The sequence below is a fragment of the Motacilla alba genome, chromosome Z (assembly GCF_015832195.1).
Source record: "Motacilla alba alba isolate MOTALB_02 chromosome Z, Motacilla_alba_V1.0_pri, whole genome shotgun sequence".
NCBI lineage: Eukaryota > Metazoa > Chordata > Aves > Passeriformes > Motacillidae > Motacilla > Motacilla alba.
This window is the reverse complement of record NC_052046.1, coordinates 11,195,901-11,215,340: the sequence shown is the minus strand read 5'-3', so window position 1 is coordinate 11,215,340 and position 19,440 is coordinate 11,195,901. Positions and strand designations below refer to the sequence as shown.

Here is a 19,440-nt window from a genome sequence, read left to right as displayed (position 1 = left end):
ATCACCTGACCCCATGAAAGCATGAAGGGGATAGTGCAGCTATTGAATTAGTGTGTTTAATATTGGGTTTGATAAACAAATTCTGAACTCAGTTACAAGTTATTTTCATTTTTTAAAAAAAGCACAGAGGTCTGTTTAAATTATTTTATAATTCTTCTAAGATTGAACTCTTTTATTTTTAAAACAAACTTCCATTATTCTTTGTCTTGTTCTTGTGGTTCTTAATATAATTTTTAACCAGAAATTTTAGCTAAAATAATTGAGAAACTAGGGCATTTATTATCATGGATTTTTAGAGATTCAGCTCCAGGTCCTTGCTTTCTTTCAAATTTAACCTATACCTTTAATAATCTGTATTTCAGTTGATTTCTCTTATCCACTAGAATAAAGGTACTATGATATAATATTTTCCAATTCGAAAGAAATCTGAATAGCTATTCTGGAATCATTTCACTTCACCAAGCAGTTAACAGGTTATATCACTGAATATCTAATATTAATGAAAATGAAATTGTTTCATTTCTTCTGTCAGTAGTTTCACTCTTCATAAATAATATGCTGTTAACAGTAGCAAGGGCCCTGGCTATCCAGTATTACAGATTAATATTTCTGTGCTGTACTATGTTCAGCATTTTGCTCTCTGGCTCATTTAATGTGTAATAATTCTTCAAGGAGGAATAGTTCAAATAGGCTAAGTTGACATACCAAAGTTGAGGCTTGTCCATAACTCAGTACTAATGGCATTGGATGGGGTTTAAGGGATGATCAGAGAATCTCTGGACTTTTTAATCTAATCATGCCAATTCTGGCTGGAGACTTATGAGGCAGGTCCTGTAAAGAGGTAAACAAAGAGTGGACATACATAATGAGCTGTGTCTGACTTCATTTCTGCAGTGCATTCTGTTACAGGCAAATATAAGGAGGAAAATTTATTTAATTTGGGAACGACAGGTGGTTTTGCTGCTGCACTGTAGAAAATTAACTGTAGTGGACTCTTTGCATCTCAGGAAGAGCTGAATTGCTATGTAAGGTTGTTAGGCGTGAGATAAGATAGAGATGGGGCCCAGAGATGCATTAAAGTCACAGCGTATTATGAGAGTAGGACAAGCATTGTTGTGAACATCTGGGAGGAACAGGGAAAGAAATAAAAAAAAATATATTTTTTTTTTAAGTTATGTTTAAGTGGGTTTGAGAAATTGCTACAAAGGAAAACAGCCCAGAAAGCCTGGAACTTAGAAATGAATGTGTCTCAGAGATTTTTATTCCTCATAAAAATTGGGTAGTCTAAGTCTGAGGGATGGAAACAACAAGGCACCACCAGAAGGGTTTTGGAAGATGGCTAATGCATAACAAGAAGTGTTTTCATTTTTCTTTTTGTGAAATGAAGGGATAGTACAAAGGTATTTTGTCAGGGCAGTACAGAATTGTTGAAGGCAAAACTTTGATGTTTTACTTAAATTTTACTTTAGTTTGATGAAGATTACTTAGATTGTTTTCAAAGAAGCAGGGTCAGGATACTCCAGAGGACCTCCCATTCAAGTGTTCATATATGATATAAAAGATTAACTAAGGCACCATCAGAACAAGGTATATTTTCTTATAAAAAAATGTGGAGACAGATATTTCAGCAAAGTCGGGAGCTCTGTCATTGAGGAAAAGAATGCTTGTATTCAGGTTCTTGATGTGAATCAAGAAACAGAAGTTCTTGAGCCTGTATTTTCTTGAATCTAATATTATGCTGTTTGAATATTTGGAAAAATGTTCTTTCCTAAATGAAACAAACTTGTAATGATCTTTGTTTTCCTTCTTCAAATCTGAATCTATAGAAGAACAGTGAAAGCACTGCTTCTAGTCACAGCCCTGCCAAAGAATCTCACTTCTGTACATCTGTTAACAGCTGTTTATCCCATGCAGAACTCAGGTTTGAGTTCCATTCCACAGTATCCCAAAATACAGCTCTCAGTGGTCCAGTGCCAAAGTGTTGAAACGTGGGTCCTTTACAGGATACAAACTGACAGATCAGTGTACACTAAAATGCACACTTCACTGTCGCAGAATCACAGAAGCAATTAGGTTGGAAAAGACCTCTGCGATCATCCAAGTTTGTAGCGGGACATCTTACCCCCACAACAAGAGCTTATCTCTTGTTTGTTAACTGGTCAGATAACTCAACAGGACAAACTGTCTTGTCGTGAGGTATTCTGGCACCATGGGGTTAACAGCGATCTGGCATCTCCCAAGTGTCCGTAAACATCTTACTGTCAGAGAGAGATCTGGAAGATAAGCTGGATTTCTGACTGACAGACATCTCACTTTACAAACTATAAAAGCTACACCAAAACTTTTACAGAGCAGAAATATTCTACACATTCCCTGGAAATGTGTGGAGTTTCTCACCTGAGCAGGGACGCTTGCTTTGCGGTTACTCCTCTGGAGGCTGAGTGAAGGAATCTGTGTACGTTATTAGTGTTTTGGTGGTAAGTTACATTTGGCCCCTAATCAATACTATTTCTTTTCCTAGCTTTAATATAGGTGCCACCTTAATGTTGTGCAAGCTTTTATGTTATGCTGTAATCTATTAGTAGTTCTTTTTAATTTTATACTTTGCAGTAAGTAACTCTGATTAAGATCTTTTGTCTGGTATCTGCTGTCTGTTTAATAAATAATTTATTTTGTAAATAGACCTGATTTACCATCCCTAGAAATTGCGTGCCAGAGTGATTTCTTAAATTCAAGCAGTTGCCAGAAATTTGAAGCTAAGGCAGGGCTTGTCTGAAGCTCCCTCTCGTCCTGTGACAGAGTCCAACCTATGACCCAACACTACCGTGTCAACCAGACCTTGGCACTGGGTGCCACATTCGTCTTTCCTTAAAACACCTGCAGGGACAGTGGCACCACCATGTTCTTGGGTAGTCCATTCTAGTATCTAATCATATTTCTGTAAAGAATTTTTTTGTAACATTCAACCTAAACCTCATCTGGAACAGCTTTAGACTATGTCCTCTTGATCTGTCAGCAGTTTCCTGGTCGAAGTTGCTGACCCCCACCTGGATTACACTCTCAGGGAGCTGTAGAGAGTGATAAGGTCTCCCCTGGGCCTCCTCTTCTCCAGGCTGAACACCACCACCTCTCACAGCTAGTTCTGATAGGATATGTGTTCCAAACCCTTCCCCAGCTCCATTTGCCTTCTGCGTCGCTGCTGAGCGGAACCTGGAAGCAGAGGAATGGTGAACACCTGCTTGCTGTTTCCTGACTCCTGTAAAAATTAATTTACAAGTTCAGATTAGAATTCTGAAATGCTCCAGAAGGAGGAGAAAAGTAGCTCTTTTTCCTCCTTTTTCTCGTCCCTGCAGTGCAGGCTCAGATAAGCAGCTATATTGGTGTTCATCATTGTGCTGAAGAATCAAACACCTAGCACTCGGAAGAGAGGTCACTGTAACCTACACTCCTTGTGTAAACAGTGTCTGAGTTGAGGACTGTCACCCTGTTGCTGGGGAGCTGTTGCCTTGGTTCTGACTGCTGGTAGTGAATAGTACTTAACACAAACCTGAAATTTTCACTTTCTATATATGAGGATTCCTAACTTTATGTGGACTATGCATCCAAAGACAGGTAGTCTAGACCGTATGTACTAGATTCTACAAATGGAAGATAATTTTTGCTGCGTCAGTAGGATTTGTCCCCCAGATAATTTTTTCCACCTGACCTTAAAACTTCCTTTTTCTGACTATGGGAAGACTAATAGCCACAGCTTAAGAATCAACACCATGTTCCTAATTTTTTTTTCCTCTAACTTTGGTCTTGTTATCCCATTGCATGGGAATCCTTACTGCTACTTGAGAAAAGTTGCTCTTTATGTCTTTAGCTGATTTTAATCTTCCCTGCAAAATCTGTCTATGATTCCCTTAAATCTAAGTGTTCGTAGAGGAGTGTGTGGCTGTGGCTATTTCCTGTGATTCAGGTAGCTGAGCCAAAGGTCAGCCAGGTTTAGAAGGTCTTTGGCTTTGTCATGGATCCTTTTTACAACTCTTGCCTAGTAAATCCATGGAAGTCTGGTTATGTCATCACAGCTGTACTAGGATTTACAGCATCAACTATTTTCATTCAAAGAGGTATGAGGGATTATTGTTGCAGGTAATAACCAGTAGTCATGAGTACCTGAAAAGATGTCTTTACTGTATTTCCACTTTTGTTTTGCTTTTCAGCTCACTGTTGTCAAGACACTGATGCTTACTAGGTTCAACAGGTCACTTAACTATGTAGGGACAACCTTAATGGATATAAACAATCCATTTTCTATTTGAACAGGCATAATTTACTAGTACTTTGATAGCAGGCAGTAAAAAATTAGTTTTTCATTGGCTTTAACATTTTACCTCTTAGATACATCCTGATAGCTAAACCAAAACTTCACAGGTATTATCCTTTGTGTTTGCTTGAAACAAATTGGATTTAAGTGTTATTGTATAAGAGTTCAAACCATTTCCACTTCCTCCCTTGTTCTTTGACTGATATTCATCTGATCTGTTCAAGGAGATAGAAAAATCAACAAAAACAAATAGCTCTACAAAAAGGAAAATTATTCGTTTTTGTTCCTTGAACTGATTCATTGCAGATTTATGGGAATTTATGTAAATTATGCTAAGAGAAGTAGAAATACCTGGAGTTTATTGGTCAGGAGTGCTGAAATTAGTCAAAGAGCTGTACCATATAAACTGACTTAACTGTTCAGCATCACCAGAAAAGACTAGAAGAAAATTACCCCCTACTACAAAATATTAATTTTGTTTTTCCCATGGATTGACATCTGTAATTTACGAGTAGGCTGAAGCTTATTCTAACAATCCCTGTCTGTAGAGAGAAGTTTCTTTTGAAAGTGGATGTCCATTAGCTGTGCTGACCCCTTAGAGGTCAGAGCTGGAGTCATTCTGCATGTTGAAATCCTGTGCCCTATTTTGGTTTATACCTCATACCATGCTTTAGTATGGTGTTTTCCTCTGTTCTAATCCAAATAAGGGAAAAGTTAATACTATATTGTTTTATGAGAATAGCTTCAGACTGGTATAACTAGAATGATTGCCTCTCCTTTGCTCCAAATGTCTGATCTCTTTCCTAACTAATAAGCACCTGTGTTATTTAATCAGCCTCTTGAATGTGGAGCAGTGTCCAGTGACTGATGACTGGCAGTTCATTAGCTCCCCTATTAGCCGCCTCATGGGAAAAATTAAAAGATATTAAATCAACAAATTAAGGAGTTTGTTTCCATTTATTCATTTCTGTATTTCAGCTGCATGATTTTAATGAGTTAGTTATTTACTTTTGCTTGCAATTTGCATCCTCCTACTATTGTCACTAGTGTGGGTTAAGCTGGAGCAAGAAAGATTTTAATAAATCAGTGTCATGCTAAGACCAGTTTCATCAGGCTTGATAAAGCATTGGTGGATTAAAAACTCCCTCTGGTCTCCTTGGTTCTGCTGCTTTCTCTCTGGGAAGCCTCCCATGTTTATCTTGGTGGGAGGCTGTCTTTCCAAGCACCATGGGACCCAGGCCCAGGTGTCCTGGCTGGCAGGCCGGGCTGCTGATCTGGCAGTGCAGTCCTGCTCAGCTGCAGATCAGGTTAGTCCCTGAGCGGGTTAGTCCCGGCTTTGGTGGGGCCCAAAACCTGCATGAGCGTTTCCCAGTAAGGGTTAGTCCTGGCTTTGGTGGGGCCCAAAGCCCGCATGAGCATTTCCCAGTAGCTGGGACACAAACACAATGCAGGGCAGCAGCCACAGGCCTGCCAAGCAAGTGTTCCCTGTGGGGCAGATGACGTGTGTCCCCCTCTCTGCCTTTTGTTTCCCTGCTGCCTTGGTCCCCAGCTGTGCTGAAGGGATTTGCCTCAAGAAGTTGGTCATGTTTTCTTGGGTTTTTTTTCTTTAGAGAATCTGTTAATGCAAACATTCTGGGGCATTTTACAAAGCAGATATCTTTCCCTGTAATGCATCAACTGAAGTCAAGTGGCATGACTTGCACTGAAGCTCTCTTCTGTGTTGCCTAAAATAGAAGGCCAGAGTTAAAAATATGTAGACTGTGTTTCTGTGTTGATTTTACAGTCAAACAGAGGCTGTATCTTTGTGTAGCTAGTTGAAGAATGCCACAGGCAAGGTGCATGATGCAGCAAACCACTATGCCAGCAAAAGATGAAGATTGCAGGTGCAGAGAAAGTGCAGTTTGTTCAAAAGTCCAGTCAAAGCTGAAGATAGAGATCTCCTGGAAATATTCTGAAATGATACTGATTTACAAGTATGTTAGAAAACTATTCACTTACATAATCCTAAATCTCTAAAGTTTAAAAATACCCTGACACTTTTACAACTGACCAGAATTCAAAAATAAATTTGATGAGAAGAATATATATTTAAACAACTGCATTGTTCTTTGAAAAAAGATATATCATGGTGCATCTTACAGGCTAGCTCTGAGGGCTGATCTTGTTCTATTTATAGAGAAAAATAAAATAAAAAATCATTCTATACAGAAGATTTTTTGGTGTTCTTAAAATTTTCCACTGGATATTTTTAGGAGAAATAACTGCTTTTCTTCTTAATTTAAGTATATTTAAGACTTTTTAGTAGAAAAAATGGCTTTTCACAAGCTTATAAGGGGGCTTAGCATTAGTAAAGTTTCATCTTGTCCCTGTCCTTGAGTGCTTTCAAATATACATTGTTCTTTTTGTATTACATTCTCTAATCCTCTCAGCTCCCACAAAAATTGGACATGATCTAGCAAGCTGAAGCATTAGATGTAGGTGTAGTTCTTTTGAGTTCAGTGTAAGAACACAGACAAGCCAATTTTTATTTTTTCTTGGCAGATTCAGGCTTTGCTGGATCAGAATAGGTTACAGGATCTAATGCAGAATAGCTGAAATTTAGACTGCATTAGTTGTTTCTTAATTTGATTTTGTTAAGCCAAAGCAAATCCAAATTGGAAAAGAATACTAAAGCTCTTCCTAAGCTATAGGGACCACTTTAAATCCCAAAGCATTATGTACTTGTAACAGTTCTTGAAGTTTTGAGTTACATTAATGATGTTAAGTTCAGAAAAATACACACTAAATCTCCAAAGACTGTAAGGTTTCCTAGAGGTGTTCTCAAAAGATCTCTGGAGAGAGCAGTACTGACTGCATTTGCTTCTGCCTGGTTAAATCTTGAAGATGAAAGAGAAAACAGAATCACACTGAGTTAACAGGCCAAAAATTGTCATGAAGGTAAATGAAGGTGGGAAGGAGGTAATGATATGTGGTAGTTTGGGTCACACTGTGGCTTAGAGCTCTTTGTACATAAAGCCTGGATAGGTAGAAACCAGTAGGTAGCAAGTGGTGAGTAATGACAGTAATGTTTACAGAGAGGAGACAATCGCTGACTCAGAGCTGCTGAGACAATGAGTAGCTTCCAGGATAGGAACACCCTTTCAGTGCTGAGCATTGATTCTCCCCCAGATGACTTACCAGGGATGATGACAAGGAGTGTGTGGTAGGCATCCATAGGAAGAAGCAGGGCACAGGCTGACAACTGACATAGCATATTCTTTGTGCTGATTGACAGGGGCAAAGCCACAACTCTGCACTTCAGCCAGGAGATTTGGAGTCAAAGAAGGTTTCTGAAATCAGTGGAGACTGCCTGAGAACAGACCGTGGTAAAATCAGTTACTTCTGCCCTTTGTCTGGATGAAACAGATTATCTTGAGTTACTTGATTAAGTGCATGAAATGTATTAGCCTCAAATGTGCAAATGGTACTGCATGTTCTGATTTTTTTCCTTTTGTCCTTGAACTCTGTGAGTGCCAATAACTTGGGATTTGCTTACATAATAAGAACTAGGGTATGTGGAGTTGTTGGATAGAGCCCTACTGTGAGTACCCCATCAGAAGCTTAAGCTGTGGGTTAGCTACTGCTCACATAAAATTCATATTAGCCTAGAGTTACAAAATATTTCTGTATCATGCTATTACCAAAAATTTATGTAATCATAGAACTGAGTTTTAAATGTAGCATTATCCCAAGAAAATTATTTTCCAGTGTTTGAAGTTAAACTGTGAGGCAGGTACATTATTTAAGTATTGGAAAAAACAACCTAGATGTTAGGAAGTGTCCACTCTGTTTTGTGTTTAATGAAAGAAGCACAGAGTTGAAAGGAAATACTTCAGTAGAAATTCTTGCAAAAGCACTTCAGACTTTGTTAAGAAGCACATTTAGGATCAAATCCACTTAAAAATTATTTGCAACTAAATGTTATTCAATATAGTGAAGTTCCCTGTGGCTTTGAACTGGGTGCATTATTTTGCTATTTCATTGTTTGGTTTGTGTTATTTTTTTTTCACGTAAACACAGTACTAAATCTATCTATGTAGGCAATTTCTTTTTAAGTATTTTCCTCAGATTTATGTAATGAAGTTGAACAAGCAATGCCTGAAAGGCCATCTGAAAACTTTGTATTTCTTTATAAACTAGTATAACCAGAAAAAAAGCTATATTTTTACAATAATTTGTTCTCAAAAAAGCCATGTGTGTTTGCTTGCTATTTTCATTTTTATGTAAATGTGCATAACTTCGTGGGTTTTGTGAGAATTTTGTTCCTTGAACAGAAGAAACAAACCTGAGTATATAGCTTGAAACTATATGTGAGAAATCAGATATTTTAGGTTTTTCTAAAAAACACCAAACATTTGCTTTTAAAATTGCAGAAGATTTTTGACGAAGCTGAAATGATGAATTGATAAACATCTGGGCTAAAACCAGCTTTTGTAAGACAATACCAGATCTGAGACCACAAAACCAAAAGTGTTTAACTACAGTGACAGAAATCCAGGCTGCTAATGCAAAATATACTGCCTACAGATCTTAGAACAGTGACGCAAATTGCTAACACACAGCAACACACTGAGTTGGGTTTCAACATTGTTTTTCATTTCATAAACGCAGATTTCAGTAGATGTTTGTGTTTTTCAAGGTTTTTGCACAAGAGTTCTTTCCACAAATGATTTGGTGAACTCCCAAGTCACCTACTAATGTTGGGTAATGGGGGATCTCCATCGCATAATTGTGCGGAAGGGATATAAGAAAATGGAGCATGTAATGATAAAATCTGTTCTCAGATATTACAAGATGACTGAAGAATGTTGTGTATATAAAATCCATATCAAAGGAGATGTTGGAAGAAAATTATGCAGACAGCTTTGTACTGGATAGACTAATTTGGAATATATGGGAGACTTCAGAACATCTCTGAGCAGAATGAAATATTGAAGGTATTTGAGCTGGATTGACTGATAACTGTCAATATACAAGTGCAGTAAATCTTATCCACCTTCAGTAAAACACCTTTTCTTTACAGATTGGAAACTACAAGATTGAGAAGTGGGATTTAGAAAATAATTTTTGGTACTGTACCTCAGTACATAATAACACTGGCAATGAAAGGAAAGCTCTTGTGTAGGAATGGGTTAGCTTTGAAATTCTTAAGGAGTGTTGGATCTGAATCTTTGCTACTGAGATTGGACTAATAACAAAAATTACTGTTCCAGCCAGCAGCTCATTAGCTGGAAACACAGACAAATTACTTTGACAAGAGCAAGTCTAGAAGTGTTGGCCTGATGTAGCTGGATTACTTCTAGTGGAATTAAAGGAGTGTTAATGATGTTATTCAAAGTTCTAGTGAAGACGTCAAAGTAATTTGTGAAGTTCTACTTGTTCTCATTCAAGAAACATGAATTAAAATTTGATCAGGTGCAAAGAATGCTTCTATTCTTACTATTCTGTTAGCTTTTCTTACAAGAAGATATCACAAAAATAATCTTTTTAGCCTATCAAAAAAATACAAGATGGAATAAAGTCATAGAATGGTTGGTGTTGGAAAGGACCTTTTAAGATCACCAAGCTGCAATCCTCTATACTGTGGGAGGGGATCTCAAAGCTCCATCCATCCAGTTGTCTGCCATCTGCGAAGCGGATATTGTATCTCTCGATAACATGTCATAGAGTGCAGAAAGAATTCCAGGTGGAGGCTGTAACACTAAGGACAGAGAAGAAATGAAAATGTAATATTCTGATCTGAATCATAAACAAGCAGATGTAAAACAGAGAATAAACTTTAGGAAGAAATTGGAAGACTATTCTTTTCCCTTAAAGCAATTAGGTAGAAAATCACTTTCCAATAACAACACAGTCAGAGCCAAAGAAGCATCTACTTTAAAAATAATCTTGAGTAGCTAATTAAGAGGCTTTCGCAGTGTGATTATTCATAATAGCAGGTGATTTGGCTGATTTGGGTGGTTTTGCCCAGCAACTGTTCCCAATTGTTGTCTCTGTGAGGGTGAATCTATAGAGTAGTCTGTGGATGACAAATCACAGATATTACAGGTCTACCTTAACTAAAAAAAAAATTTTTTTGAAGACTGAACTGTGATACCAGTGTCACCTCTTTGGAATTGTGTGTTTCTGCTAGTATTTTGGTTGCCTTAGCACATACTTTCATTGCAGGTGTAGGCAGTGGTCAGAGCTGATTCCTGTATGCAGGAGTATTAGATTTTCTCACTTTAGAGCCTTTGACATATCAGGGAAGAATATGAAAGGGTGAACTATGGCTTTTTGAAGCTAAGGTGCTGCCTGTTGTGGGAAGAAAATCCTTTATGGCAGCTGAGGAGGCTTTGTTGCCCTCAAGCACTGCCTGCTGCTACAGTGGCTGGGCAACACCTGCAGGACAGGTCTGGCCAGTGTTCCTGATGCTTTCTTGACTGCGTTTACCGACATGTGCAAGTGAGGGGTAAGTCCTTGGGATAAAAAGTGAGGAAAGGAGAAAGGCATAGGGGTATAATCCCACCTTTCAAATGTCTCTTCATAGTTACCATCACCCATGTTAGTGATAACAGTTACTGAGTTTCTAAAGCCCTCTTTTGTCGACGTCTTGCTCAGGTCAGTACAGGTTAACACACTGATAAGTGGGGAAATTGCCTTGAACTTGCACTTTCCTTCTTATGCGCTATTGCTTTTCGTCCTTGTGTTAACCTCTGCTAAATGTTTTGGGAGCTTTGCTTGGAGAATACACCTGTCTAACTGCCAAAATAAATAGAGGGTTATGAAGAAATGTTACATATGTTTTTTATAGCCCAGATATGTACAAGGCTTTTCACATCATTATCTTAGTTTCTTACCCCATTTTTTTAAATGGGGTATCCAGTAACATTCCTGACCATGTCCAAAACTGTGGAAATTTGCAGTGTGCACTCAAAGGGGGAGTAGTGATTACATAAACACTTCTGGGGTTTACACACGTCCTACGGAACTCTTGGATCCCTTGTGTAATAGTCTTTTCCAATAAAGAAAACTGTATAAGCATTAATCATCCAGCATAGCAATATCCATTAGTTTAGTGGGACAGGTATCTTGCCTGGCTTCTGCAGAGTGCCATTTGACTTGCATTGGCAAGTTCAGGAAGGGTTGGGTTGGGCAACTTTCCCCACGGGAGTCCTCAGAGTGCTGTATTGGTAGCTGGAAAGGTGCTGGTAACACAGCAGTGTTTTGGCTACCACCAGGCAGCCTCGCACAGCATTGAGGCTGCATCTCCAACATTCCCCCTCCATGGGCCAGTACTCTGGGCACAGCAAAGCGCTTGGGAGGGGACACAGACACTACAGCTGAACCAAGCTAACCAAGGAGATATTCTATACCACACTGTCTGCTTGGAAATAAAACTAAGGCAAAGGAGAAGTGGAGGGAACAATAATTGTTGGGACATTTATTAACCTCTGTGCATAGTGAGGGCCTGCTTTGTGGAATGTAGCTGGACATAGCCTTCTGATGGGAAATAGAGAATTAATCTGTTTGTTTTCCCTTGCTTCTCTCTGTGTTGACTTCTTCTTTGCTTTACTAAACTACCAAAGCTAGTGGCTTATTTAAGTAGGCAGCTAGGTGAGAACAAATACATTTATGTATTCTATTCAAGAAGCAGAGCTACTTTTTCTGTATTCTCTGCTGTCTCCATTCATAAACCCTGACAGAAACACAGTTTGAATTTACAGTGATCAGTCATATAACTGGCTGGGTTTGAGACTGTGACTGAGTGCGGCTAGCAAATACTTCTGTAAAAGGGAGGTCCTGTTCACCCACTCCTCCCTCCAATTCTTTATTCCTACCTACCTGTGAGCTCTACCACTTTTGCACCATCTTTGGTGCTTGCTGTACCACTTTTGAAGCTGATTTAATTTGTTAGACTGATAGAAGGCATTTGCCAAGGTAGTTTGTCAATGTGAATCTCAGCTGGCACATGGAGAAGTGGGAACACTGCAGGAGCAAGGCATATGAGGGAAGTGAAACCTTCCACTTAATAACATAAGTATATAATAAATAATATGATAACATAAAAGCATTGATCCACTCTTCCACATGGTCAAAATGCCCCAGCTGTAGTCTCAAACACAAAATATGCTACCCAGCAAGGAACTAGGTGGAGCATGGTGCCAGAGATATGTATATTCATAATTTCTGCCAGGGCACAGGCCACAGTGCCCAGATAAGCCTAATGACAGTAACCGGGTTCAGCCATGAGTCCAGACAGACAGACAATCTGTCTGGATTGTGGCATGTCAGGGATTAAGCTGAGAGCCCAGGCTGAAGGGTCAGGGTCCAGATTAGTGGGGCACCTGGCCCAGCACAGGCATGGCTGCAGCACAGCTCAGGTGGGGTCAGAATGAGGCCTCGGTTTCTAAGCTATTGCAGAGAGAAATGGGAGAGCCTACCCCTGGACACTTCTTGGCAGGCCTTTCTGGAAGGACTGTTCTCAAAGCTAGGCCCTTACCCCATTACTGAAGCTGAGCCTGAGCTCAGGCACCCGACACTGCAGGTAGGGGGAAGGTAGAAGGGGAGTGCTCAGAAGTCTGAAAGCTTTCAGAGAACATGTATTAGCTCAGAGCTAGAGCTGCAGTGTAGGAAGAGAAGTTTTGATGGGTCAGGCGACATATCCTCCAATGTCTGACTTTTTTATTCTACATACTGTAGAGAAGCAAATACTACAGTAACTCTAAACAATGTTTGCTTTCTCCAGAAACAGATGGATGGTGTGTTTGGAGAAAAACAGTCACCTACAGTTGAATTTACCCACAGCATCTTTTATGGTAGCTCCTTCTGCACACAGTTAGTAGAAAGTTCCCATTGCTGTGCATTCACAGTAGGCAGCCTTGTTCTCTGCTGTGTATCAGTCCAGAGGGGGAAAGCTAGACCATAGGACCCAGGATCTTCCTTTCACATATTCATTAACCAGCCATAAACAAATACCACAGTATTTACAGGAGTTCATAAGGGGCTGTGGTTCTCCTTCAGATTCATAAAGCCTTTTAAAAAACCCACATGTATAAAACAAGAGAAAACTGTCATGACCCACCCCCACAAAGAAGAGTAACCCAGATTCTTGTTAATACATCTCTTGGGGCAGAGTGAACGATTGGTGTTTGTAAATTCATACATTTATGATTTTATTTTAGAGCAATTTGGTTGCAATTTAAAGGCGGGATGTAGCCTTTTGGTTATTATTGCCTATAGTAAAATGATAACATAAAAGCATAAAAATATCACTTAAACATATATGGAAGAGAAAGAAAATGAAAGGATAAGAGTAGAAGATTTCACCATATGAAGGCCTCGCAACAAGTCTTGGTTGTTGGAATTTCCATATCTGTTGGTCGCAATCTTGTCAAAGTGATGATTACAGATTGTATTTATTAGGTGGTGGGAACAATCTCGAGAAAAATCCACAGAACACAAAATCTACTGGGTTTATATCAGTTTAGGTTCAGGTGAGAATGCCCAAGTACCTCCTCTGGGATGAGGAGTTTCACACTGGATGATAGATGTGAATCATGGGGACACTCTGGGTGTTTTTGACACCTTCTAAGATGTTACACCGCCTGTAATGTCAGTACAGTTGAGTCCATCATGGCCCATCAGCAGAGATTAATGCCTTCAGGCTGCAGTGTCAGGCACTTCCTGGCAGGAGAGTTATCACAGTTGAATTCCCTTGAGTAAGGACAAAGAGACAGGGCTCACTCACCTCAGGGGTTTGCCTTTCTGTGTCTCATTTGACACCCAGCTGCAGCCTGAGATGAGCTGTGCTGCCCTCTGCACCGGAGTGGTTACTTTGCACATCAGCAGCCATCAGAATCCCAGTCTCTCTTCCAGTATCATTCTAGACAAATTCTTCTCCTCAGGCCCAGGCTGACTGGACGATAGTATACCCTCTTTGTCTTATATCAAGTCCAAATTCCAATTAATAGATGTATTTGAGGAAGGATGGGCTTCAGTGGTTGCAGAACAACAACTCCTTCTTTGCAGTCTCCAGTAGTGGGCAAAAGTCCTTCAATGATTTTAGCAATGTTTAGGCCATTAACTGTTTCAGTCTCTCACAAATACATAGGTTTGAAAAATTCTGGTTCTGTCTTTCACTCAGTTGGCATATACATGACTATGATATGGTTAATGAATGATGAATAATTCATAATGATATTCAAAGTAAAATGTGGTCTAACACCAGCTTAAATTCAAAATGTTCTGGCCTTTCAAAAGAATGTACTTGTCATCATAACATAGTGGAATTATTCTCTTAAGTAAATTGAAATAATATACTTGGTCTTTAGAAATGTCTTTGGGTCATCAGAGCTCTCTGTTGACTTAATTTTTACAGAAGATTTTATAATATTTATTCCGCTTTAACATATTAAAACTGTATTTGGTCCACATTAAAAAAGGGCAAAGTTTTAAAATCCCACTGTCATTACTTAGTAAATAATTATGCTGCTCTCCATCAGCAGTCTTGACCTAGTCTTAGAGAATATCCCTGATGTAATTCTTCCTTAATGCTGCCTGCCATCCTGAGTCAGTACGATTGACTCCAGAACAACGTTCTGTTCCAGTATTCTGCAAGTCAGCCAAGGCTAGATAGGGATGGGAGAAAAAAATGTTGTACTTGAGTCATTCTTTTCAGTCTGCATGTATAGGTTGATAAATCCTTTTTCACTACAATTAGAAAACACCTAATTTTTCTGCTACATAGGAATAAAATCAAAATGTATCTCTAAGGAAGACATATTTTTGAGGTTATATAATTTTTGTAAGTTTATAAACTATGCTTCTCATATTAAATCTTATTTAATAAGTAATATATAAATGTGTGTAGTTCAAAAGAATTCCCTTCTCACTCAGATCCAGTTTAAGGTTATATCAACTGCTAAAGGTAGAGCAGTGAGACTAGATTGGTAGTGGCTGCTTCAAGTCTACCAGACATTTTCAATGAAATTTAAAACAGACCCACTTTTTTGTAATGCATCTAAAGATGAATATATACTTACTTCTTCAAATTCACTGTCCCTGTGCATGAGATTTGAATATATGGGCAAAGGTATCTTTTTTCTATTCTGGATTTTTGTAAGATTCCTGGAAGACTTAAAATTTAGAAGACCTCCTGAATGTGGTGAAGATGTCTGCCTTCATTTCCATAGGAATACCTCTAATTTGAGGTAAACTAATCCCTAAGTGGTTATCCGCAATTTTCTCTTTGTTTCTCTTCCCCCTCATATAAGTAAGAATCAGAGGGATTTGATCATCATTTCTCATTGTCTAACTCAACTCACCCCATTCTACAGTGATGAAGTAACTTCTCGCTTTGAAGTACAAAGTCTTTGATTGCTTTTGTCAATTAGAATCAAAGCATCTTTCATAATCTTTAAATATCCTTTCTAAACCAATGCAAAATGCCCGTTGACCCGCTGCCTCTAAGTTGTTCCTCTGAATTGACAATCAGATTTGACATGATCTTATCATGGTACTCACCACCTTTTGTTGCCTGAATCATGTGCAAATATTCCAGCCACACCACCCAAGCTGCAAAAGGGAAAGGCAGGGACAGGGAGAATGAAGAAATTTCTGCCGTAGGAGATCAGGTTCAAGGACATCTAAGGAACCTGAAGATGACCAGGTCCATGGGGCCTGATGAGATGTGTATGTGGGTCCTGAGGGAACTGGCAGATGAAATGTCTAAGCCATTAGCCACCATATTTGAGAACTAGCGGCAGTTCAATAAAGTTCCTACTGCCGGTAAAAAAAGAGAAACAAAACCCAGAGCGGGGGAAAAAAGTGAAGAGCCTGGAAACTACAGGCTGGCCAGTCTCACCTGAGTGTCCAGCAAGATCATGGAGCTGATTTTCCTAGAAATTGTGCTGAAGTACATGGAAAATACACAGGGGATTTGTGACAGCCATCAGTTCAGTTAGGGCAAATCACACCTGACAAATCTGATGGCCTTCTAGAATGGGTTTAGGATGCTGATGGATAAGGGAAGAGTGACTGTCACAGCATCCTCTGCCTGAAGTTGTGGAAAGCATTTGACACCATTCCCCACAACGTCCTTGTCTCAGAACATGGATTTGGTGGATGGGCCATTCAGTGGATAAGGAGCTGGCAGGATCAACTGCTCAATATCCAAATGGAGACCAGTGACAAGTGGTGTCCTCAGGAGTCAGTGTTGGGACCAGCACTGTTCAACATCTTTATTGGTGACAGGGACAGGGGGATCGAGGGCACCCTCAGCAAGTTCACTGGTGACACCGAGCTGTGTGGTGTGGTCCCTTCTGGAGGGAATGGAGCCATCCAGAGAGACTGGGCAGGCTGGAGAAATGGGCCTGTGAGAACCTCATGAACCAATGCACCAATCCAGGTGCAGAACAAGGCCGAGTGCCAGGTCCTGCACCTGGGTAAGGCGAATCCCAAGCACAAACACAGGCTGGGCATGAGCAGACCCAGAGCAGCCCTGCCCAGAAGGACTTGGGGGTGCTTGTGAGTGAGAGGCTGCACATGGCCCAGCCATGGCACTCACAGCCCAGAGAGCCAAACGTGTCCTGGGCTGCATCCAGAGCCCCGTGGGCAGCAGGGCAGGGAGGGGATTCTGCTCCTCTGCTCTGGTCTGCTGAGACCCACCTGGAGCACTGCATCCAGCCCTGGGCTCCCAGCATGGAAGGGACAGGGACCTGCTGGAGTGAGCCCAGAGGGGAGACACAAGATGTTTAGGGGGATGAAGAACCACTCTCGTGATGACAAGCTGAAAGAGTTGGAGTTTTTCAGCTGGGAGAAAAGAAGGCTCTGGAGTGAACCTGATAGTACCTAAAGCCTCTCAGTACCTAAAGGGGCTGTAAGAAAACTGGAGAGGGACTTTTCACAAGGGTTTGTAGTGACACAAAAAGGAAGAATGGCTTCAAACTGAGAGAGGGTTGCTTTAGCTTACATATGGAAAGAAATTCTTTACTGTGAGGATGATGAAACACTAGCACAGGTTGCCCAGAGAAGCTGTGGATGCCCCATCCCTGGCAGTGTTCAAGGTCAGGTTGGATGGGGCTTTGAGTAACCTGGTCTGATGGAAAGTGTCCCTGCCCATGGCAGAGAGTTGGAACAGTATGATTTATGAGCAGCAACAACATCTGCAGCTGTTCCTCTTTGCTGTGTGTAAGTATGAGTTGTTCCAGTTTTAAATTTCGTTGGGTCATGAAAAGAAGGTGATGCATAGAGGACTGGTGAACAATGATCTGAGAAGAATGTAATGACTTTATGGATACTGCATATGCTTATGTCTGTGAAGTGCAATTATTACAGATAGGATTTTGTGAATTTACTGCGTGCATTCATGAAGCTTTAAAGGACCTATGAGAAGAACAAACGTGAAGACAATCAAGTGTCTTAACATCTTTCAACAAAGCGTTTGAGGGTTGTGCTTTCTCTATAACAGTGCACTTCAAAGATGCTGCCAGAATGACACACTTGTGTAGTCAGGTCTTGGAATTAAATAAGAAAAAAGAGCGCTAAAGGAAAAAAACCTTTTTTGGATTAAGGACAGGGAATGGTGTACTTGTCAGGTGGTGTTCTCATTGGAACAGTTTCAGGTCCTGAAGAGTTTTCTGAGAGAAGTTGAGGCTCTTGCTTGCTCTCAGGGAATGATGGGGCTTAGAGAAATGGCACGTTTTAAGATGAGGCAATCCAAGAACTATTGCTTTCAGAGCATGCAGGTGCTATCCCGGTGCTTAAGAGGAAAAGCTGAAGCATGGAAAGACTTAATTCAAGGAAAGAACATTTCCTTGAATTCAGTCTCCTCCTGTACTTGAGCAGACCAGTTTTGTGAACTTCATAGCATCTGCAATTAGATCATATCATTTTTCAGGTGTTGGAGTATTAGTAATGGAGTATTAATTCGGGAAGGTAAAAGGTCCTTCTGGGCCTCATATCATGCATTCTGAATTAGTTCTTCTGCCTTTTTAGAGATGTTTCTGGGTGTTCCTCCTGACCCAGAAGTCAGTCAGTATCATTTGACCACAAGGTACTCATTAAAGGTTTGGAGCTATTTTACTATTGGCAAGCTCTGATCCTGTAACTTTTCCTGTGGCAGTCATGCTCAGCTTCATCCACTAACTCTGCATTTCTGTGATCGTTGGTGTGCTAATATCACTCTTCTTTCCAACATTACCAGCTGAGCCAGAAATTTTGTTAAGAAATACATAACTATAGCTCTTCTCTGGAAAAGTCCTGACAACATTGCATCGTACTCTGGTAACTTACAAGCTACTCGAAACAGTACTCCAGCTTTGTTATATAGTCCATGAAGCAGTGAGATTTACATATTTAATATTTTAAGACTCAGAACTGGAGTCTTCCCATAGGTTGTGATGCTATCTTATTCCCATGCAGAGGTTTACAGTCAAGAAATTAACATTCTGACCTTGATTCTTGCTGCCTGTGCTCTGCTCTGCTTTCATACGGAATGACTTCATATTCTGATGACCAGCTTCTTACCAGTTACCTGGTTGCACTGTCAGATCATTTAAGGCCTACTGATATTATCCATAAAATCAACTTGATACAAGCCTGGATAAAATACTGGAAATCAGCTGAATGCTTTGCAGTCTGTGAAAGGACAGTAAAGTGCAATGGCCCTGGCTGCTTATGTCTCCTGGCCCACATCTAAGCTGTTCCAAGCCTAAGACTAACTTTAGTTACAGAGCAGGAATCTATGAGGAAGAGATCATGCTTAAGTTTTGCAGCACCATGACTGTTCTTGCCTTGTCTTTTACCAGGTCTTGAGACACTAAATCTTCTCTCTTCACCGCTTGCAAATTTCTTTCATCTTTCTCCTCCTACCCGTATTTTCATAGCTACCGAGAGAAAAGAGATAGAGCCAGAGAGCCAGAACAGGCTTTACTGCCTTCACATCTCAAAAGCCAGAGGACATATTGGATGTCAGTATCGAAGTGCCAGCATCAGGGGTGGCCTCTGTGAGAAAAGGTATGTGACTGCCCTGTGCCAAGCACAGCTGGCTCCACAGTGGACCCACTGTAGGACACCACTGAGCCCATCAGCCAAGCTGGGGGCACCTCTGT

The 19,440-nt window shown here is 40.2% G+C and overlaps 1 protein-coding gene across 14 annotated transcripts in view; it reads left to right on the top strand.

The window, feature by feature from the left end:
• The window catches only part of PRLR (prolactin receptor), a 158,144-nt gene that overhangs the window by 90,282 nt on the left and 48,422 nt on the right, over nt 1–19,440 (top strand). For 9 of the 14 annotated variants that reach the window (XM_038123824.1, XM_038123825.1, XM_038123822.1 and 6 more), the window contains one exon: nt 7,584–7,674. The exons of the other annotated variants lie outside the window; for them this stretch is intronic. The gene's annotated coding sequence lies outside the window, so the exon portion shown is untranslated. The remainder of the gene's footprint in view (nt 1–7,583; nt 7,675–19,440) is intronic. 14 annotated transcript variants of the gene reach the window in all.